The sequence below is a fragment of the Macrotis lagotis genome, chromosome 4 (assembly GCF_037893015.1).
Source record: "Macrotis lagotis isolate mMagLag1 chromosome 4, bilby.v1.9.chrom.fasta, whole genome shotgun sequence".
NCBI lineage: Eukaryota > Metazoa > Chordata > Mammalia > Peramelemorphia > Peramelidae > Macrotis > Macrotis lagotis.
This window is the reverse complement of record NC_133661.1, coordinates 20,753,690-20,776,730: the sequence shown is the minus strand read 5'-3', so window position 1 is coordinate 20,776,730 and position 23,041 is coordinate 20,753,690. Positions and strand designations below refer to the sequence as shown.

The 23,041-nt window shown below is 43.4% G+C and overlaps 1 protein-coding gene and 1 long non-coding RNA gene across 5 annotated transcripts in view; one reads left to right on the top strand and one right to left on the bottom strand.

Annotated features, from left to right (window-relative positions):
• LOC141520630 (uncharacterized) overlaps positions 1 to 23,041 on the bottom strand; it is a 76,730-nt gene that overhangs the window by 14,302 nt on the left and 39,387 nt on the right. For 2 of the 4 annotated variants that reach the window (XR_012477687.1, XR_012477689.1), the window contains one exon: positions 4,582 to 9,229. The exons of 1 other annotated variant lie outside the window; for it this stretch is intronic. This is a non-coding gene — a long non-coding RNA (uncharacterized LOC141520630). Of the gene's footprint in view, positions 1 to 4,581; positions 9,230 to 23,041 lie in introns of those variants that run through there. One more of the 4 variants, XR_012477688.1, reaches the window with a different exon arrangement.
• The window catches only part of SLC16A9 (solute carrier family 16 member 9), a 65,110-nt gene continuing 63,932 nt past the window's right edge, over positions 21,864 to 23,041 (top strand). Inside the window, exon 1 of the mRNA XM_074232291.1 lies at positions 21,864 to 21,946. The gene's annotated coding sequence lies outside the window, so the exon portion shown is untranslated. The remainder of the gene's footprint in view (positions 21,947 to 23,041) is intronic.

Here is a 23,041-nt window from a genome sequence, read left to right as displayed (position 1 = left end):
CTCCTCTAAAAGAATAACATGAGATAATTACAAAAGGCTTTGCTATTAATTCAAAAAGCTATATCTATTGCTTTCCTCGCATCCTCCAGTTTAATAAGCTAGGCTAAAAAGGAAAAACCCAGGGCTCAAATCTAGCCTCATATCTGTATGACCATGGACAAATCCTTCTGAGCCTGAATTTCCTCATCTGCAAAATGGAGATAAAAACAACACAACTCTCTGGATTATTGCAAAACTCAGGAGAAAATAAAGTAGAAGAATAAAGTATAGAAATGAAGGCTTTCCATGCCTTAAATAAAGTATACGTGTGAGTCATCGCTTTTAATACCTTTATTATTATTATTCTGACTGGCAGAATACTACACTTCCCGTCTTCCTTTTTCCATCTTCCCACTCATCCAGACTTGAAACCCCAGCACTCTAGGCTCCCTCTTTTCTTCACATCTTTTCCTCACTCATTTGCCAGGATGTGCTCAGGTTATGTCTATAACTGTTCTCATATGGGTCTTCTCTTCTCTACTTCCCTCTCCCAAGAGCACTAGAATAATTCTGGCTCTTATTAACAAATAACTAATCATTTATTAAGTACTTACTTTCTACTAACACTACACCAAGTACTGGGGACACAAATGAAAGCCAAAAGAGGATCTGCCTTCAATGAGCTTACATTCTAATAATTCCCTCAGGAGAAGGAAAGTTAGAAAAAAGGAGAAGCCACTAACTTTTTCCTTATTGCTGATTCATTCAAAAATTTGTCTTTGATTAGGAGCAGACTTTATCATATAAAAAATAGCAGGAGCAGTAATCATGTTCTCAGATAAAACTAAAATAGATTTAATCAAGAAAAAAATTGGGAAACTATACTATGTCAACAATATTAATCAATATTGCTGTAGACTATTTAAAATAACTAGTACAAGATAGAAATATTGCTGTGGTAAAGAAAAGGATGCTCTGGTGGATTTAGAAAAATATGGAGAGACTTGGATGTATGAAAGAAGATGCTATCCAACCCTCAGGGAAATAGAGACTAAGTAGAAATAAATATAGAACAGTCATACATATATGTCTATGAAGATAGCTATGATTATGTATGTTTATATATATAATGTGTGTGTTTGTATATAAATGTATGGGCATATATGTTTGTATGTGTATATGCATTTGGGTATGTATATATATATATATATTACACACTTATATATTATATTATATGTATGTGTTATTATATGTTATAACATATTATACATATATACATTATATATTATATTTATATATTATAATATATAATACAGTATATATCATATTACACACATATACATTATATATTATAATATATTAAAATATAATATAACATATATTACATTATATATTATATTACACAAATATATAATATACATTATATATTTATATATTGTAATATATAACATTATATTATGCATATATACATTATATATTATATTATATTATATTATATTATATTATATTATATTATATTATATTATATTATATTATACACACACACACATATATATATTATACATATATACACCTAATCTTTCTGATGCATTTGTCTGACCAGTTACTCTTCTCCTCCTTAATACCTGCAGATCAAAATGCAAACTTTTTTCCTTAGCTTTGGGCTCCCTCTACAATTTGACCCCAACTTATGATCCCATTCCATTCTTCTTGCATATTCCTTTCCAATGAATACTCTCCATTCTGGATAAACTGGAATGGTAGCTATTCCTTTGAATAGAACAATATCCACAGGGCTTATTCCACAGGACAATTAGATGAAGGATTTGAGCATGTTTAACTTAGAGAAGGTTCAGAGACTCCTTTCTCAGCTGAGTTGGACTATGGCTGTAAAGGTCCTTTCCAAGTCTCAACTTCTATGATTCCATTATCCCTTCCCTCCCTCAGCTTCATCCCTAATTCTGGGAAGCAATTCTCCACCTACTAAGACCCTTTTCTTCCCACAAGATCTATTTCTAATGCAATCTCATGCAAGCAGTCTTCCTTATTACTCCAGGTAAACACATCTAGGCAAAGGGGTGCATAAAAGACAGTTGAATTTTAGAGACAGAAATCTAAAGTTCAAATTCAGCCCCTCTTCTTGCTACTTGTGACTTTGGACAAATCATTTGACCTCAGTCGGCCTTGTTTATCCTTCCCGTAAAATGAGGAAACTGAACTCAATGACTCCTGAGGTACTTTATAGCTCTGGGATTCTTACACCCTCTCTTTGCTTTCATCCTCTGCTGATCACACCATCTATCCCCTCTATAAATATACACTCCCAAAGGATAGAACCTGTTTTGTTTTTATTCTTGTATTCCCAGAGCCTAACACAAATGGTTTTTGCACATAGTAGGCATTTTGTATTGCATCTCATGTCCACAAGTAGTCAACATAGTTTGATCTAGTGCCTGCCCAGAGTATGGCACACATAGAATATTTAGAGTTCCAATCTCCTTTTAGATTTATTTTTTTTTCAAATGCACAAAAGTCAGAGTGCTCCATCACCACAGGCTTCCATGCCCAGTGAGGACCATTCTCTGCTCCTCTGAGGATCATAGCATTACAGTTCAAAGGACCTGAGAGATCGTTTAGTCCCATTTAGTAAATAAATTGAGACACAGAAATGTTAGGGTTGAACTTTCCCAAGGTCTCATAGGTAGAGGGTAGATTTGAATCCAGGCCTTCTGATTCTCAAAAAGATGTTCTTTCCACTGGACTACATCCATGGGAGCTCCTGAGGAAACAACTTTTGCACAGGTAAGATTTTACCCCAATTATATGGCTACCAACATTACTTTGAAGCTTCTGAACAAGATGAGCAGACATAGACCTATATCTTGGGATATTCAATCCTTCTTTTTCCTATAAGGTCAGCTTAGATTCTATTTGTTCCCTTGAGTTCTCCCTATTATCTGTCCTCCCCCCCATCACTGATGTTCTTTCCTGCCTCAAATTGCCTTGTATTTCTATAACTAGGTGGTCCAGGTGCCAGAGTGAAGAAGACTTGAGTGTTCACCCTGCCTTGGACCCTTGCTAACTTGTGACTCTGACTAAATCATTAAAAAGAGTGTCCTTTCAATCTCTTGTTTAGCCACACTCCTGCCTGCCCTGTCTCACCTTGTAGCGCTCCATTATGCTGGGCAGCCTTCCATCTCATCCCTTCCCCCCCTCCTCTCTCCACCAAATTTTGGAACAGCTGATGATTGCCTCAGACTGGCAGCAAGCTATATCTGGGTGACCAGCACATCCTGCATCAGCATTTCCTAATCCACAACTGTTTACAGCAGCCCTCAGAAAATCCCCTTCCCTCCTTTCCATTCCTTCCTCTCTGAGGAAGAAGAGGAACCCAAACAGGTAATACACAGAATGCACAATGGAAGAAGATGTGGGTCAGAGTCATCGTGATAGTTACTTGTGTTACCTTGGAGAGGTCATTTCCTCTGAGTCTCAGTGTCTTCATTAGTAAAAAAGGGACTTGGGTTGAGTTTAGAAAAACTTGGAAAGACTTTTATGAAATGATGAAAAGTGAAATAAGCTCTATCAAGTGAACGTTGTATAATAGAAATTTCATCCTAAGAACAATTTTGAGTAACTAATTCATTTTGGGTATCATCCATACTCATACCAATTATAAAAGATTTATGAAGGAAGGTGCCATCCACCTTCAGAGAAAGGATTGATAAATATAAATATGCCTACATATATATTTGTGTTTCCTTGTAGCCTTCTCTAGGGCTGAGGGAGGGAAGAAGAAAAAATAAAAGTGCACCACTTAGAAGGAAGTACAGAAAAGTCGGACAGTTTTGAAAGCAATGTGTAGTACTTTCTATATTTTTTAAGAAGTGAGCAGACTGAAATGTAAATTCATGGCTATTTACTGAATTCTCTCTTATAATGTGCTATGTACATGGAAATGTTCTTTTTTGTCTTTTTTGTATTTATGTTCAAAATGAATTTTTTAAAAAAGTGGATGTAATACTTTGGGCCTGAAAGAAAAAGGATTGGGAAACTGGCTTGTGTCACGTCTATCTCCTCAGGGGTTATTCAAGGCAGAGGTCCAGGCTAGTGGCTCTCATAGAGGTCCAAAGAGGAAGAAGATGCAGTTTGTAGTCTAACCTTGGGAACCTGAGCCCTAGTAAAGGGAGATGGGTCAGAAAGTAATAGAAAAAATTCTGGAAACTCAGAAAATCTGTTTTAATAAAAGTTCCACTACCACAGATAAACTTATAAAAGGATACTAGAAATGAAAAGGAAAAATAAAGGTAAAATCAAATTGTGCTTCCCAAATAATATATAATATAAAAGAAAATGTTCTAAAGGTATCAAATAAAAGACAGAATCCTGATGACTCCCCAGAAATCATGGAACAACAAAGACACTATAGAATGGTTTGAAAAAGAAATAAAATTAAAAGAAGAAGAAATTAAGGGGTGAACTTAAATAAAAAATTTTATCTTTCATATTCAAATAGAATTCAATGCTGAATGTAAAATAAAAATTGCATTTAGAAAAACATCCATAATGGAGAATCTCTAAAGAAAAAGAAGTATGAGGAGATTAACAGATTTGGAACTCAAAAAAAAGTTTCAAAAAAATGACAAAAGACAACAAACAAAACAATTAAAAGGGAAATTTCTTGAGGGCAAAAAAAAAATTGAAAAAGGACTTAGTCATTAGCTGATCTCTAAAATATCTTACAGATCAGAATTCTAGAACTATGATCCAGGCAGTTATGCATTAGTCTTTGATGTTAAAAGTTGAGATGCCCATAAGCTCATCCCTTCATTTACTCAAAAAATATTTATTGAAGACCTAAGTGATGCAGTATATCTTGGAGTCAGGAAAATCTGTATTCAAATCTGGTCTCAGACACTTACTAATGGTATGACCCTCAGCAATCCTGTTTGCCTCTGTTTTCTTATCTGTAAAATGAATTGAAGAAGGAAATGACAAACCAGTCTGGTATTGTTGTCAAGAAAACCTTAAATGGGAACATGAAGAACCAGGTACCATTGAACAATCTTGGGTTCTTAGCACCAGAAAAGGTTCCTGAGAGAGACCAAGGCAATGCTGTAACAAAGTTAACGATCATAACTTTGAGGGTAGGGTTTGTTTTTTCTTTTATCTTTGGATGACCAGCTTATTATATAATATACTAAGTGTTGGTGCTTTGGTGATGCAGACAAGTGAAAAATGAAAAACTGCCTTCAGGATGCTTATATTCTATCAGAAACTGAAGTAACGAACAGAAGAGATTCTTGAGTTGTGGAGTGGTTCTGTAGACAGAGCCAGTAATTCTTTTTATTTTTTTTTTAGGTTTTTTGCAAGACATTGGGATTAAGTGGCTTGGGGTTAAGTCACACAGCTAGGTAATTATTAAGTGTCTGAGGTCAGATTTGAATTCAGGTCCTCCTGACTCCAGGGTCTGTGCTCTATCCACTGTGCCACCTAGCCACCCTGAGAGTCAGTAATTCTTGTCTCCAACACTTATTGGATGTGACCCTGGGCAAATTGCAAAGCTTGTCAGTGGGTTGAGGAAGTTCTTTAAGCCCCTAAGTTATAGAATGGATGCCAATTTGTATTGGCACATAGGGTTTTCTCACTGCACCTTCCTTTTCCAATTCATTTGGGGCAACCAGGTGGTACAGTGATTAAGAGACCTGGGCCTGGAGTCAGGAAGACCCGAGTTCAAATCCAGCCTCAAACACAAGTTTTGTGCAACCTTAAGTCACTTTACTTCTGTTTGCCTCTATGTACTCATCTCTAAATTGGGGATAATAATAATCTCTATCTCCCAGGATTGTTGTAAGGATCCAATGACATAATATTTGTAAAGTACTTGGTGCAGTACCCAGAGCATACTAAGGATTATAAAAATATATTTTAAAAACTCCAAAACTGAAGTGTCTGGTTGCACATCCTCACCCCAAATGCTTTCTGGATTAGACTGGTTTCCCCCAGGATCTCCCACCATGGCAAACCACTCAAGTCCACCCTTCCAAACCTGGTGATAACCAGTGCTTACCCTCCAGGGCCATGGGGTTCTCTCCTTTGTTACTTGGGCCTCATTACTGTTCCTCCCTTGGGGGCGGAGAGAGCAGAGAGTCTCAATTTTCAAATAGGAATGTGTCAGCTCAAAGAAAGGAATTTGTAATCACAGAATCATAGATCTTTGGATTTGGAATGGACCTTGGGCAATAACTGATCCAACACACAAATCTCCTCTAGATTCTTCCAAAAAATTTTTTGCCTAAAACCCTTGAAGGAGGGAATTCCACCGTGTTCCACGTTGCTAGGGTTCTAATGTCTAGGAAGTTTCTTCTGTGGCTTCTCCAACTTCTGGGTGTCTACATATGTGTAAAACATATTCCTTCCATAACTCAACTTATTTAAGCTTTGCTTCTCCTTTAAGGTCCAGCTCAGGTTCTGTTAGATTTGTCTTCCTGAGGTCAAATCTAGCATCAGACAATCGTTGTGTGACCTTGGGTAAGTCACTTTACCCTGTTTGCTACAATTTTGTCATCTATACTGGAGAATGGCAAACCATTCCAATATCTTTTCCAAGAAACCCCCAAGTGGGCTCCCAGAGAGTCGGACATTACTGAAATGACTAGACAACAATAGCACCACTTCCTCCTTCGGGTTCTCCCAGATTCTCTTTCCTCATCCTCCACCCTCCAAAGGTATTTGTTGAATTGAATGAATGCATAGCCCAGAAATAGATTTGGATTCCTCATTGTGAATAATTGTCTAATTTTGTACCCAGGATTATCTGGGACTTGGTCTTCTTCCCCTAGCTGCTTATGTGCAGCATAAGCTTTGAGTTCAAAGAATTTGATCTGTCATTACTAGTGAGACCTTGGGTCAGATTTTTCACCTAAGGGTGGAATTTTCTCCTTTATAAAATGAGGGGAATAGGTTTGATTATTGCCAAGCTCCCTTTTCTTTTCTTTTATTATTAAATATATTTGTTTTTCCAACTATATGCAAAGATAGTTTTCTTTTTTAGTTTTTTGGGAGTTTGTTTTTTGGGCAAGGCAATGGGGTTAAGTGAGTTGCCCAAGGTCACACAGCTAGGTAATTAATAAATGTCTAAGGTTGGACTTGAACTCAGAATCTCCTGACTTCAGGGTTAGTACTCTATCCACTGTTCCACCTAGCTGCCCCTCAAAGATAGTTTTCAACAATAATCTTTGTAGGGTTTTGAATTTCACATTTTTCCCTCTCTCCTTTCCTTCCTCCTTCCCTGTGACAGGAAGCAATTTAATATAGGTTATATGTGTATAATTGTTAAATCTATATATCCATATTAATCATATTGTGAAAGAAGACTCTAAACAAAAAGAAGAAAAAACATTAGAGGAAGAAAAAAGTACAAAATATGACAACTTTTTAAAAATTAAAGATAGCAAGCTTTGATCTTCATTTAAACACCATAATTCCTTCTCTGGATATGGACAGTATTTTCCATCACAAGACTTTTAGATGAACAAATCCACCACAGTTGATTATCACACAGTGTTGTTACTAGTGTGTCCTATCTTCTTCTGGTCCTGCTCACTTCACTCAGCATCAGTTCGCACAAGTCTTCCCAGGCTTTTCTGAAGTTCTCTCCCTCATGATTTCTTATAGAGCAACAATGTTCCATCCCATTCATATGTCACGATTTGTTCAGTCATTTTCCAGTTGATGGACATTCCCTTAATTTCCAATTCTTTGCCACTACAAAAAGAGTTGCTATAAATATTTTTGTACATGTGGGTTTTTTACCCTTTTCTGGTGATCTCTTTGGGTTATAAAATTTAAGTTCCCTCTTCTGCTCTAAATCTATAATTATCTGAATTCAAACCTACAAATCAACATGAAATGTATTTTCTTCTTAGGCCAAACTGACTTTAAACTTTTTCCTTATTTTTTTTCTCTCTCTTTTTGACTCTTTCCCTTTTTCTTCCCACTCTTTATACCTGAGACCCCTTGCTCTTAATTCTGAGCTGGCTCTCACAAACCTTTAAACCTGGAGATCCACCCGATCCTCAGAGAAGGATTAATAAATTGAGAGAAGTGTCTGGGTCTCAGGGTCTATTCATCACATGACCAAAACAAGAAACTCTGATGATGAGTCAAAAAGCCATAAAATACACTTGAGTCATGGATATGATGGGAATATAGCAACGACTTCAGATCACAAGGTCCTATTATGGCAGAACTTTTTGAACTGCTTACTAAGAAATTACTATTGGGGACCTACTACTAGGTACCTAGGAACTGTTATTTGGAGAGAGGGGAGAAATGAGATAGATCCAGGGGGTGTGACTTTAGGGGATGCGGCATAGGAGAAGAAGTTAGATTTCTATTTTATGTATGGAGTTTTCAGGAAAAACTTACTGAACTTTTTTCAAGGCTGTTCATCCAGTTCTGATATCTCCTTGTCACCTAATTCTTACCTGTGGTTTCAAGAAGTTCGAGCATACATGGTGGTCACACCCCAGGAAAACTGTGTTGGCAGATGGGTTATACCAGGTTGAGATTAATCAATGCACCTCAAACCCATCAGTGAGTTAGGGAATATCCATTCCAAGTATGTGAAGGCTTCCTCTGGCAGAAGGGGCAGATGAAAACAATTTGCTCCACTGGCCATGAAGATGGCTGAAGGAGGGGCTGTGCCACACACTTAGAGCTTGGTCAAACATTCATCAGTCATCTTGACTGTTTTCTTAGCCCTAGACTTCCATGCTTCTGGAAGAGAGAGCTAGGCTGATGACTTTATTTAACTCTGTGATTCTTTAATCCACTTACCCACAAGCCAAAGCTACCACCCACAATGCCATTGGTCCTCTTCAAAAACAAAAGAGAACCACCACCAACAACAGCTTTAATCAAGTGTCTATGCTTCCTAGGTACTTAGTTCATTATGATTACATTTTGGGTGTGAAGACCTAGATTTCATCATCATTCTCACTATGATTCCCATCATCATCATCATCACCATTATCATCAACATCATCAACACCACCACCATAACAATCACTATTACTACTACTACTACTACTACCACTACTACTACCACTACTACTACTACTACTACTACCTGTCCTTTAAAGTCTGTGATACTTTTGCAATTGTTACCCCACTCCAGCTTTAGGTTTCATTGGTTGTGTTATCTTGAGCAAGCTGCTGAACCAGTTGTCAGTCTCAGTTTTCCAATCTGCAAAAATAGAGATTACAGTATTTGCACTTATTCCTTCTCAGAGTTGTCACAAGGAAAAATGATTTGCAAACCTTAAAGTTTCAGATAAAGATGAGTTATTCTTTTTTTTTTATTTTAGGGTTTTGCAAGGCAATGGGGTTCAGTGGCTTGCCCAAGGCCTCACAGCTAGGTCATTAGTAAGTGTCTGAGGCCGGATTTGAAGTCAGGTCCTCCTGACTCCAGGACTGGTGCACTATCCACTGCAAAGATGAGTTATTCTTACAGGAGATGTTCCACATTCAGATACAAGGTGGTTCATGAAGGCAACAGATGAGATTGCACCAAGGGTTGTTGATAAGTGAGTTTGGTAAAGCAGAGTGACCCTGAGCCTGGGTTACAATGGAAGCTCAGGATTCAACAGCAGGGGGGGAGGAAGGATCTGGGATTCTCTCCATTTGAGACACTCCCAGAGTGGGACTTATCTTTCCTGCTGCAGATCACAGCCCATCATTGATTTAACAGAGAAGTCTGAGTAGGGGCTTGAGGCACAGAGACATTAAAGAAACGTGATCAGGACCATACAGTCAGAGTAAGAGGTAAAATTTGAACCCAGCTCTTCCTGAAAACAAAGCTAACACACCAGGCTGCCTCTTCTTTGATGACAAAATTCTGAATTTCATATCTTCTGATACAGGAGCATTTCTTTACAAAGAGTTCTGTGTTGGAGGGGTGTGCGGGAGCAAGTTACAACAGTTCAGGAGAACTGATTGTTAAATTTTCCAGTGTGAGCATTTGCACCTTAGATATCAGCAAAGGTTACAAAGGGATTAATTGAATATTTTTCTGGCTGTCTTATACAAGTGATGGAGAAAATTTTGATAGTGCAGACTAAACATAAAAGTCTGATGCGGGTACACTTCCCCCCAGAAAGGCAACCTCACAATTGGATTCAATTTGATAAATATTGCCTAAGAATTTTCTTGTTTCAGTGTTGTGTACTGCGGTAAGAAAAATGAAAACATTTCCTGCCCTCATTGGGGGATAGGGATTAAAGATAGCTAGAAAGAGGGACTAGATTCAACTATCCAGAAATGGACAATTCTGTGGGGAAGGATGAGACAATAGAAGCAGACAGCTGGACCTGGAGTCATAAAGTCCTGAGTTCAAATCCAGTCTTAGACTCAAGTCAAGTGACCCTGGGGGGAGTCAGTAAGCCTCTGTCTATCTCAGTTTCTTCAGCCGTATAAGGATAATAGCACCTACTTCCCAGGTTTTTATGAGATGACTGTAAAACACTTATTAGTGTCTGGCACATAGTAGGCCCTTAATAAATGTTTGTTTTCTTCTTTCCCAAATTCCCTTCCTTTAGGATTTGCAGATTATTCTAATGCCTTCCAGCAACATAAATGGAAAGAGAAGATGATTTCCTCAAGCATTTCATTTCTCCCTTTTAGCCCGAAAGGGGGAGACCAGTAGATTTAAAGTCAGAAGTCTTGGATTCAAATCCAGAACCTAACAGTGTCTATGTGATTTTATACATATAACTCGATCTCTCTCAGACCTTTGTTCCCTCATCTGTAAAATGGGGGGGGGGGGGATTGGGTGACCCTCCCCCCAAGGTCCCTTCTGCCTTTAAATCTATGTTTCTAAGAGAAGGGATAAAAGACAATGTAGTAATAGGAATAGAGATAGCTGACCTTGTGGACAGAAGGGAGCTGGATTCAAATCCTCCTCCTAAACTAGGGCGCTTATCTAGTGCAACTCCTTTATTTCACAGAAGAGGAAAAACAAGTCCCAGAGAGCTTTACACAGCTCCTACAGATAGTGACAGAGCTAGAATCTGGACCTGGAGCCATTAGCTGTAGGGCCATGGGCAGGCCACTTCATCTCCTTCAACTTCAGTCTCTCCAATTATAAAAATGAAGACAATAGTACTTGTACTGAGCCAGGAAAACCTTAGAAATCTGACGCCCACTGACTGGGCAACCCCACTTTTTAGGGCCCCAGGATATTCCTAAAGATTAAGTTAAAAGGGGCTCCCAATGTTCTGCCCCAGAGGGAGTTTTCCCATTGTCAACTCTTATGAGCCATTGAAATCACAAGTGTAATGGGGCGGCTAGATGGCACAGTGGATAGAGCACCGGCCCTGGAGTCAGGAGGACCTGAGTTCAAATCCGACCTCAGACACTTCATAATGACCTAGCTGTGTGGCCTTGGGCAAGCCACTTAACCCCATTGCCTTGTAAAAACCTTAAAACAAAGAAATCACAAGTGTAGACTCCCCATATTCCTTAAAAAAGGGAGGGTCAGGGGGATGGTTTGAGATTCTCTGGATCAGCCACAAGGGAGATTTAAAGCCCTGGTCCCTTTAAGTTGGCATTTATCACCAAAGGAAGAACAACGTGCCCAAAAGGGAAGACATACATGGAGAGAATAATAAGCTAGGGCTGAAAAGTTGGGGTCAGCAGAAGAAGCAATGGACCTGAACCCGAATGGCAGGGTGACAGCCTGTCCCTCTGTCCCTGAGTCTCTGCAGTTTGGCCTCCCAGAGACAAATAGGCCATTGGGGCTTGCAAGATACTTAGAGAGAGCACTGTCCTTTCAAAGAACTGGAGGACAATGATCAAACATGAAAAAGGAACCATTCTGCACAAACTGAGTCTCCCCTAGATTCATGACCCCCATTTGGCAAAGATACGTGAGCACTTTGACATTTCCTTCTCTAACTCATTTTTACCAATGAAGAAACTGAGGCAAAAAGGGTGAAGTGACTTACCTAGGATCCCAGCGGGTATGGATCTGAGGTCAGATATGAACTCGGGTCTTTCTGACTCCAGGCCTGCCACTAGTATTGTCTAGCTGCCAGATTAACTCCCCTTTAACAGAGGTTCCTGTTTACTCAATTTTTTGAAGGAAGGAAGCAGTGTAAGATGGAAAGAGTTCTGGGTTTGGAGGGGGCTTGCTCTGTTCTCCAGTCCAACCCAACCCACTCATTTTGTAAATAAGGAAACTGCACTATTCTTGAAGCATGAACCTTCACTATCACGTTCCCTGGCCAATGGAAGGAGCAATGACTTGGCTGAGGGCCTGCGTTCAAGTCCCACCTCTGGGGATTTCTAACACTTGTGTGATCTTGTTCCAGTCACTGACCTCACTGGGACTCAGTTTCCCAAATGTAAAATGAAACCAGATAACCTCTGAGGTCCCTTCCATCTCTAACACTCAGTCTATGATCTTATCCAGGTCATTAAAAGCAATTTCCTTGGGCCTCATTTTGCTCATCAGAGAAGCTAGGCTGTTAGACTGATGAATTATAAGGTGGAGCATTTGGAATTGAGAAGTCCTGAGTTCCAGCATAACCTTTGACCCCAACTGTGTGATCAAAGATGAGGCCCTTCACCTCCCTGATTCTTGATTTCCCCATTTATAAAAAAGGGGATGGTGGTGCCTCCATTTACACAGGAGCTCTTGGGAGGCTCAATAGGATGAAGTTTGCAAAGTTAGAGATTGCTGGGACAGTCTGACTCAGATGACCTGATTTTGAATTCTATCTCCATTTAGAAATCTATATTCCCAAATACTTTGCATGTATTAGACGCATAACTAAATTTCTGTTATTATTATGATGGGGGGGGTAGATCCCTTCTTTGTCTGAGACTCAGTTCCTTTATATGTAGGATGAGCTGATCCCTAAGTCCTTTGGTGAAGTGGTCCCCACCATACTGGGATTTATACCCCAGTAAGGACATAGTAATAACTCATACCCATGCAGTCCATCTGAAAGTTTTCAAACTCATACATGAACTCTTTGAGCCTGTAAGACGGATACTAATGGTGTCAATCTCCCTATTTCACAGAAAAGACACCTGAGGGACAGAGAAGATGAGGGGCTTAGAACATCAGATCTGGAAATAGTGGGTCTGGGTTTGACATTGGTATCCAGGATTGTGCTGGAGGTGGTTTGAGAACCACTTGCTAAACGTTCAGTCTGAACAGTTATACCTCAGAAATCCACAAACAAGGCAAATCACAGTGCGGTTTATTATCTTTGGGTTGTTTCGATTTGAGAAGAGGAAACAGAAAATGCTCCTCATGCAGTGGCCTGACTTGTTATTATTATTATTATCTTAGGCCTGGCAGTTAAACATTTACTAGCGCTCCCCTCCTTGCTTCTCTTATTTCTGGGTATGAGTTGGGTTCACCACTTACCTGTTTGGGATTCCGTTTGCTCACCTGCCAAATGAGAGAAAAGGGATAGACAAAGCTCACTGGAATTTATAGATTCCCAGAAGTAACAGAGGGCTTGGGAACAGCCTGTGTAAAGATATGGATGGAGTTGGAAAAGACAAGGATGAATTTCAGCCAGTCAATCACAACATCTAAATGTTGAATGTGCTAAGTCAACAGCTCCACTTTCTTCTCCAGAGCCACCTGGGTCCAATGGTCAGATATGAATCAGGATGCTGCCCTGGATACGAGGCAATCAGACGTAAGTGATGGAGATGTAGTTCAATTCCCTTATTTTACAGATGAGGCAAGGGAGACTTTGAGAGGTCCAGTTTCTTGTCCTGGGGCACAGTGGGAGGCACAGGAAGCATCAGCTCCAGAATTAGAATTCCCATCCTCCAACCGCACTCCTAGGACTCATTGAGACTCTCTCTTGAAAACCAGCTTCTCAGCAGGGGATTTCAACAGGTATTTATCCAAGCAATAAGCTTTCTCTTGATAATCATCTCTGATTTCCGAACCACAGAATTAAGTATCAAGGGAACCATAGAGACAGAGGCTGGTCAATTCACTGACTGTTTCTCAATGTGGAATCATGAACACCTATGGAGGTGAAAGGCACCTGGACAGAGCCTAGACGGAAAATCCAGGGGGATGAATCTAAGCAGTAATTCCATTGTTGCCATTGGCAACGTCTCCCTTAAAGCCTTCTCCCTGACGTCATATTGCTATTTGCTTGCCAGTAATCAGTCCGATTCCTTCATATTTCATTCATTCAATCGTTCATTTGTTCATTCATTGAGTAACAAGATGGCCCAGTGGATTGAGCACTGGTCTTGGGCTCTGTAGAACTGGAGTTCAAAGCCAACCTCAGATACTTACTAGCTGTGTGACCTTGGGCAAGTCGCTTAACTCTGATTGCCCCGTATCCAGGGCATCATCCTGATTCATATCTGACCATTGGATCCGGATGGCTCTGGAGAAGAAAGTGGGGCTGTTGATTTAGCACAGCCCTGCCCCTCAAATCTAATTCATGTCCTTGTCGTGGCATCACCTCCCTGATCTCATGGCCTTCTTCAGTAATGAAGGACAAACATCACATCATCATTTACTGTGTACTGTATGCGAAGCACTGTGCTATTAGCTGAGGAAAATGCAAAGGTCAGATGAAGCACGGTACCTGCCAGGCTGGTGTTTACAGTCTAGAAGGGAGATAATTATAACTCACACAAATGCGGCCATAAAGTTTGCAAAGTACTTTCCTTACATGATCTCATCTGACCCTGTGAGGTGAGGACTACTGGTGTAAACCTGGCTTATTATACAGGTCAGGAACCTGAGGCTCAGAGAAGGAAAAGAGGAATGATTGCTCCGAGTCTTAGATAACCAGAAAGAGGCCGGAGCCAGAAATAAAACCCAGGTGTCCCTGACTATTAATAAGACATAATAATATGTGATGAGTGAATGAGTGAAGGGTAATTTGGATCAGAGACAGAGACCAAAAGAATCAGGGACTATTTCTTGGGATAGATGGCCTTTGAATTGGACTTTACAGGAGAAGTAGGAATTCAACCATTGGAGAGGGAGTGAAATGATTTTTATGGATTGCCCTTCATTCTCAAAGATGACCATAACATCAGGAAAGGTGTTGCTATGACATACATGTGGATTGACTTAAGTGAGGGAGGGCTGTGCAAGGTCACCCACCTCGCTTTTTCCTCCAGAACCATCTGGGTCCAGTGGTCAGATATGAATCAGGATGACTGGAGATGAGCCTGGATGCAGTGGGGATGTGGGCCTTTTTAAGTCAAGGTCTTTAGTAGGTCTCAGACTACTTTGAGCAAAGCCTTGTAGGTGGCACAGCACAACATCTTCAGGGGCAGAGAAAAGACTCTAATCCTCTGGGAACACTGCACCGTGCACAGAAGGGAGTAATATGAAAGAAGTCTGAAAAAGTAGGCTAAGCCTTGAATGCCAGACAAAGATCATTTGGGAGACAAGAGAGATAACAGATTCCATGGAAAGAAAATTGTTCTAGCAGTTGGATGAGGGTAGCAAATAACAAAAAGAGAACACAGAGTTTACAGATTTACAGAGTACATTCCAGCATTATTTCATTTGATCCTTATAATAACCCCATGATCTAGATGCTATGATCATCTCTATTTTACAATTGAGGATACCGAGGCCAACAGAGGTTAATAGCTTGCCCAGGATTATACAACTAATAGGCATTTGAAGTAGAATTCAAATTCAGCTTCTTCTGACTTAGCCCTGAACCTTATCCAAAGCACCATCCAGTTCATCAGAGAGATTAGGAAAGATAGGAGGCTGTTGGAATAATCTGGGTTGAGTAACACTGAGAGTCTGCTTAGGGTGGTGGCAGTGAAGCAGAGGATCAGCTGCCAAAGATATCACAGAGGTGGAATTGCCAAGCCTTGGTAACTGTTTGGACATGCTGGGCAAAGGCAAGAGAAGCCCAAAATAACCCAAACTTCAAAACCTCCAAATAATTACAAACATGGGAGACCAGGTGAAAGGCAGGGCTATGGAGAGATAAAAGTAAGTTAGGACATTATGAGTGCACATCCTTTAGCTAGGTTTCCTCTCGTGAATGAAACAATCTATGGAGCTTTCCCCTTCTCTAAGAGGGCATGGAACTCTAATACTACTTCACCAAAATGAAACCCTGGTGGGAGAAAGAAAATTGAAGTGGGATGAAGGAAGAGGAAACGGCTTAAACAGGAGGGGCAATACTCATCTCCCTTGTTGGTAATGCAACCAAGACTTATTCAGAGAGAATTTTGCCGTTATAAAAACCCTTTCACGTGTATTATTATTTCTTTCTTTCTTTCTTTCTTTCTTTCTTTCTTTCTTTCTTTCTTTCTTTCTTTCTTTCTTTCTTTCTTTCTTTCTTTCTTTCTTTCTTTCTTTCTTTCTTTCTTTCTTTCTAGGTTTTTGCAAGGCAATGGGGTTAAGTAACTTGCCCAAGGCCACACAGCTGGGTCATTATTAAGTGTCTGAGACCAAATTTGAACCCAGGTACTCCTGACTCCAGGGCCGGTGCTCTATCCACTGCGCCACCTAGCCGCCCCCAATGTATTAATATTTCTTTTCATGATTACAGCAACTATTTGAGGTAGTGAGGGAAAGGACTGTCCTCATTTTACAGATAAAGAAATAGAGGCTTAGGAAGTTGTGACTTTTGTTCAAGATCATACCAGACTAGTGTTATTTCTGCAATAGTCCATTGTGCATCCCTAATCTGGGGTTGTGGGCTCTATCTAACATGCTCACCTTCCACAACTTCCCCATTTTAAGAAAGAGACTAATTAGTTGGACAGTGCTCAGAGGATAGCAATTACATTATACAAAGTCTGGTTGAAGGAACCAGAGATTGGAAAAGGCTTGGAGAAGGTTTGGGAGGAACAGGATCTCTTACCTAACTAATCATATGGTAGGAAGATGAGATGTATTCTTCATGGTCACAGAAGAAAGAACCAGGAGGAATATTGCAGACTGAGCTTTGATATTAGGAAACCCTCCCAACCATCAGTTACACGAAAGCAGAATGGATTCTCCATCACTAGAATCTTTGACCATCCCATTGCTTGGGTCCATTGGAAAGGGGATTCTGGGGCAGATATGGACTCAATGGTCTTCTGAGATTTCTTCTAAGATCCTCTCATTCATTATATTCAATTATTGATTTAATTGATTATATGTATATATATATGTATGTAATGTGAGTATTTGATTAAGCTTGGTTCCATTTAAACTCTTATTTGATGGGGCGGCTGGGTGGCACAATGGATAGAGCACCGGCCCTGGAGTCAGGAGGACCTGAGTTCAAATCTGGTCTCAGACACTTAATAATGACCCAGCTGTGTGGCCTTGGGCAAGCCACTTAACCCCGTTTGCCTTGCAAAAACCTAAAAAAAAATAAACTCTTATTAGCTTCCTCTCCTGTCTTCAATGCTTTATAGGTTATATGATTTAAAGATTGAAGCAACCAAAGATACCATCTGTTCTAATCTCCTCTTAGAGATGGAAAAACTGAGTCCTAGAGTGGGGAAGTGGGGAGAATCAGCACAGCACCATGACTTAGTGAGAAAGCAGAGCAGGCTGGAGCACAAAGCTAGACTCCTTGGCTTTATCTGTTGTAAAGCAGAATCTTTTCCTTTTTTTTTTTTAGGTTTTTTTGCAAGGCAATTGGGTTAAGTGACTTGCCCAAGGTCACACAGCTGGGTCATTATTAAGTGTCTGAGAACAGATTTGAACTCAGGGGACTCCTGACTCCAGGGCCACCTAGCCACTCAGATTCTTGAATGTGGTGTATGCTAAACAAGATGGCCCCTGAGATCCCTTCAATTCTGAGATTCATACTCATCCATTAGAGGTCAATCAAAATGCCTTCTCCGATTCCCCTGCCTCTACTCAGAAATGATCATCCCTCTCACTTCTCTACTAGCACAGAGGGAGAAGACAAATTGATCCCACTCCCTCATTTTCAGATGAGGAAACTAAGGCCCAAGGAGTTAAGGTACTTGCTCAAGGTCACACAGATTATAAATTTCAGGGCAGGTTTTGGACTCATCTACTCTGTCCTGTAGAGCCAGTGTTCCTTCCATTGAACCTCACTGCTTATTTTTGTACCTCTAATACATTAAAATGTTGTATATGATATTAATATGATATACATGTTAATATTGTTGCATATCATGGCTGGGGTGGTGCTTAATTCCCCCCCCCCCCCATTAAATGACTGCCAACGTCTCCTTATCTGTCACTATCAGCCTATTATCCCTCTCTTTGAAGGCCGGGACCTGCTCTCCTCTGGACTTCATCTCACCCAGGACTTGCCCTTTTCCATTACCCCATTGGTAAGAACATCTGCTCCCCTTTAAATGAACCCCTGGTAGAATACTGTGTCGCCCAAATGTCTGGGTTAGACCGAGCTCTGCAGTCCATTGTCTGCTCCAAGATCTTGCCTTAGCTACACCGTATCTCTTTTAGTCACCAGCGTGGTGCTTGGCAGACACAAGGTGCTCAATAAATGGGTACTGTAACTTAAGGTTATTGTATCTTCTGTGTATAAATGCTGCCTCCCCTTTAAAAGATACTTTCTAGCAGAATTCTCCTAAAAGCAGCCAGGACATCAGAAGGCTATCCAGTACAAATCCCTCCTTTGAGAGACTTGTCCATGTTTGTGTGGGTTTGACATTGGAATTCAGGTCTTTTTTCTTAACCCTACCTAGATGATATAGAAGATAGAGCACCAGCCCTGAAGTCAGGAGGACCTGAGTACAAATTCAGCCTCCAATTGACGATTACTAGCTGTGGGACCTTGACTGAGTCACTTAACCCTGATTGCTATTAAGACAACAATGAGCTATCATCTCACATCTATTAGATTAGCCAAGATGAGAAAAAAAGGAAGATGATCAGTGTTGGAGAGGTTGTGGGAGGGTTGGGACATGGATGCATTGCTGGTGGAGTTGTGACTGGATCCAACCTTTCTGGAGAGCAATATGGAACGATGCCCAATGAGCAATAAAACTATTCATACCCTTTGACTCAGAAATTCCAATTCTTGGACTATATCCGGAAGAAATTGTAAAACATGGCAAAAGTCCCACACGTTCCAAAATATTCATAGCAGCTCTTTTTGTAGTGGCAACGAATTAGAAATTGAGGGCATGCCCATCCATTGGGGAATGGCTAAACAAAGTTATGGCACGTGAATACTATGGGATATTATCGTTCTATAAGAAATCATGAACGGTCGGACTCTAGAGAAGCATGAATTGACTTTTGGGATCTGATGCTGAGCAAAGGGGGTAGAGCCAAGAGAACAATGTCCACATCAACAACATTGGGAGATGAACAGCCTTGATGGCAGCAGCAACTCTCAGCAGTTCAGGGAGCTAAGACAACTGGATTTGACTGACTATGGACTATATTATCCCCAACCAGAGGAAGAAAAACAAAACAAAACAGAACACATAGGAAAAAACCACCCCTTCCGAATCTGTTGAACGCTTTATAAAAATTGTCTCTTATGTATCTCTTTCCCATAGTCCTAATGCCTCGTGCCCAGAAAGGTTAATTTGTAAATATGTTTAACAAAATATGTATGTAAAATGCTAACTGTTCCCTGCTGAGGTGAGGGGGATGGGAAGGGAGGGTGGAGGGAGATGTTCTAACTTGGAAATATGCATGTGCGTATGGATGAAAATACATAAATTAATTAAAAAATAGAACAAACCCTGCTTGCTTCACATCCAGGGCCATCTCTAGTCATCCTGATTCCTGTCTGGTCACTGGACCCAGATGCCTCCTAGCACAGCCCCCTCACTCTAATGCAATCCATTCATGTATCTTGGCATCAACTCTCTGATGCCATGGTCTTCTTGGAGAACAAAGGATGAGAATACATCATCATCATCATCATCATCACCGCCACCACCACCATCATCATCTACTAAGCTGCTTTGCAAGGTAACCATCAAAATCAAAATCTTTGACAAGATTAGCATCTGCCCACATGTAGCAATTTTTGCCCCTTTCCTTGCAAAACATCTTGGGTTTGTTCACTGTGGTCCACTCTGGATTTAGAGAGAGGACCTAGTTCAAATTCATGTCTTCGGACAAGATCCTTTCCCTCTCAGGGCCTCAGTTTCCCCTTCTGTAAAAATCATAGGGAGACAAAGTGACCTACTAGAGGTCCCTATCAGCCTTGAATCTATGAATAAATAAACTTTCTTCCATAGTCTCTCTCTCTCTCACTTCCCTTCCTCCTCAGTCTTGGCTTCTTCCAATTTGTACAGCCTTCAGAGCTGCTGTGCCCACAAAAGAAAAACCTTCTTCTCTCCTGCCTCTTTGCCTTCCTTGCCAGTGCCTTACTAAAGCCCTGACTTCCATTTGGGCATAAACTCTTTGTTCCTGGCTCCCTAGGGGACTCTAAGATCTCAGTTTCCCAGCCTGTAAAATAAGAGGACTGAGCCAGATGATGGCTGGAGGTTCTTTCCAGGTCTGGGTCCCTAAAACTTAGGGATGGGGCAGGTCACACAAAGGCAGCTCCCTGGCCTCTGGGGGCCGGACAGGCAGGGAGAGTCGGGGGGATGGGAGGGTACTTGTGAGCAGAAGGAGCCCAGAGGGGCCTTGGCTCCCTCTTCTGCAAGCCCACTGTCCCTTAGGGTCCTTCCACGGCTCCCGAGCTTTATTCTGCCCTAAGGCCTCAGCCCTCCCCTCCATCCCAGGTCGAGCCCCCCTCAGTGAGCTGTGAGCCATCCGTCTCCGGGATCAGAGGCTGGGGCCGTGCCAAAGTCTCCAGCCCTTTGCTCCCCAGTTTCCTCCTCGCAGAAAGGAAGCGCCCGCTTCTCCGTACTGTTTGCAGGGGATTCTTCGGGATCCCCCCCCCCCCCAGGATCTCGGAGACGACTTCGAACCCCTTCATTTTACGGCAATGTAAAGTGTGGCCCGGCAGGGCAATGACTCGCTCAGGTCTCACTGTCACTCCAAAGCTACGGAGCTCTGTGGGCCAGAAGCCAATAGGAGAGACAAGCTGTGCTCTGAATGTGCTCGGAATCTCACGTTCTGGACTTAGTTTCCTCTAGAGACCTTCCTTTTCCAGTCTAGGCAATGGGGGCAATGGGGGGATCGGGTCCCGAACCCGAAGGCGCTCTGCGGGCGGGAGCTAAGCTGGGGATCCGCGAGCCGGCGCGCTTCGGGAAGGCGGTGGGGGGCTGATGTGGGGCCCGAGGGGCTTCCCTGGGGATTTCTCGGGCCTGGGGACCTGGCGGTGGGAGCCCGGGTGCCGGGTGTGGCTCTCTGGGTCTCCTCGGCCTTAGCAGGCTCTTCCGCACTTGCTGGGGACCTGCTTAGGCCAAGGCGGCCGGACTTGCCCGGACACAGAGAGGGTGGCATGCCCCCGGGGTCGCCCAGCCCGCCCCGGCCGCTGGACGGCGCTTGGTCACAAACCGCATTCGGGGTGCCTCGGGCCGGCCGCATTGGGGAAACTGAGGCTCGCCGGAGGACAGACTGGCCAGCGTGAGCCCGCGGCGGCCCGTGGGGAGCTGCCCCGCACAGAGCCGGCTCCGGAGAGCCGGAGGTGCAGAGAGGGCGCGAGCGCGAGTGCCAGCGAGCCAGCGCCCCCGCCCCGCCCCCCGACGCCCCCCTCCCCGCCGCCGCCGCTCGCGCAGCCACAACCGGTTCAGACTGGCCTCGGTGCCCGGCTAAGGAGGGGGAGAACTTGGCCGCGGCGGCCGGGGGAGGGGCGAGGCGGGGGAGGGGCGAGGGCGGCCCCCTCCCCCGGGCTGCGCGGCGCCCCCGCGGGCCGGGGCTGCGCGGCTCCAGCCGCCTCCTGGCCCGATCCCCCCGCGGCGGCGATAAATAGCAGCGCGCAGGGCCGCGGGGCCGGCAGCGGGGAGCGGAGCGCGGCGGGGCCGACTGCCGGGCGGCCGCGCCCCCTCCGGGAGCAGCACCCCGGGCCCTGAGCGTCGCCAGGTAAGCAGGGCTGCGGAGCTCGGCCGCCCCGGCCCCGCCGCGCCAGCCCGGGGGCCCGGCCAGGGCTGCAGCTTGGGACTGGGGCCCCCGCTCGGCCCCCGGGCGCTTCTGGGGCGCCTTCGGGGGGCGCCGGCGCGCGGCCGTGCGGCCGCCACTAGTTGCGTCGGGGCTCCCCGCCGGCCCTTCCCGGGGGCGGCCTCGAGACTGCGAGAAGCCCCCGGCTTCGGGGCGCCGGTGGCCGGAGAGGCCGGCCCCCCCTCCCCGCCCGGGGGGCTGCGGGAAGGGCTCGCGGGGGGCCGGGAGCCGGGAGGGAGCCGGGGCGCGCGGGCCGGGGGGCTGCGGGCTGGGGCCAGGCCTGAGCGGGCGGCCAGCGCGGCGGGGTGAGGCCGGCACCACCTGACTGCACCCGGGCTCGCCCCAAGCGCCGGCTCGCCGGGGACACTTGGCCTTTCTCGATGCGAGCTGGAGCGAGCGGCGGGCGCGATCTCCCGAGTCCGGCAAAGGGAGCCCGCAGGCCCCCAGGGGACGTGGGGGAGGGCGGCTTCGTGGGCCTGAAGAAAGCTCTTCGCGGTCGCCCCGGCCCAGAACTTGGGGGGGCAAAGTGATGCGCGGAGACTTAGCCTCTGCGGAAACTGAGGCAGCGCCGCTCCTGCCCCTCCGCCTGCAGTGGCACCAAAAGCTAGGCTAGGGCGAGGGGGAGATGGGGGTAAGGAAAGGGGCACCGGGGCCTTACTTATCCAGGAGGAATGGATGAGGCTTACACGGGACGCCTGAGCATGTGGGGATACAGAGGCAAAAGCTCAGTCCCTAGAGACATGCACACTTACACATATGAAGCCATAGCTATAACTGCATGCGATATAATCTATAAAACACTCCAACTGTATAAGACACAAAACCATAAATCTAACTGTATACAATCATATATGCAACAATAAATCTAACTCTATATAATATACAAAACAGTAAATCTCTCTCTCTCTCTCTCTCTCTCTCTCTCTCTCTCTCTATATATATATATATATATATATATATATATATATATATATACACACATATGAACTCTAGAGGGTAAAGGGGAGATTTATCAGGGAG